The 230-nt window shown below is 72.2% G+C and overlaps 1 protein-coding gene across 1 annotated transcript in view; it reads right to left on the reverse strand.

Moving 5' to 3' along the window:
* The window catches only part of RUNX1 (runt-related transcription factor 1), a 100194-nt gene that overhangs the window by 97388 nt on the left and 2576 nt on the right, over window positions 1-230 (reverse strand). The window lies entirely within an intron of this gene.

Below are 230 nucleotides of genomic sequence, written 5' to 3' on the forward strand. Positions count from 1 at the left end.
ACGGCCCGGCTACTCTCCCTGCCCCTGTGCGCGCGGGCGGGAACTTCCCGCTGGGCCTGGCGCCGCGGGCATTTGTGCGTAGTTTAGGGGGACCCGCCCCGGTGCATTGTCCCCCCGCACTGAGGGTCCCTCCCTCCCCTGCGGGGGTCCCTCACCTCCAGGTAGGGCGCACACGGAGCCCGTCCCCGCCTGCCCCTCGGAGCCCTCAACTTCAACTCCCTCGAGATGGG

The sequence above is a fragment of the Myotis brandtii genome, unplaced genomic scaffold (genome assembly GCF_000412655.1).
Source record: "Myotis brandtii unplaced genomic scaffold, ASM41265v1 scaffold139, whole genome shotgun sequence".
Classification (NCBI taxonomy): Eukaryota; Metazoa; Chordata; class Mammalia; order Chiroptera; family Vespertilionidae; genus Myotis; species Myotis brandtii.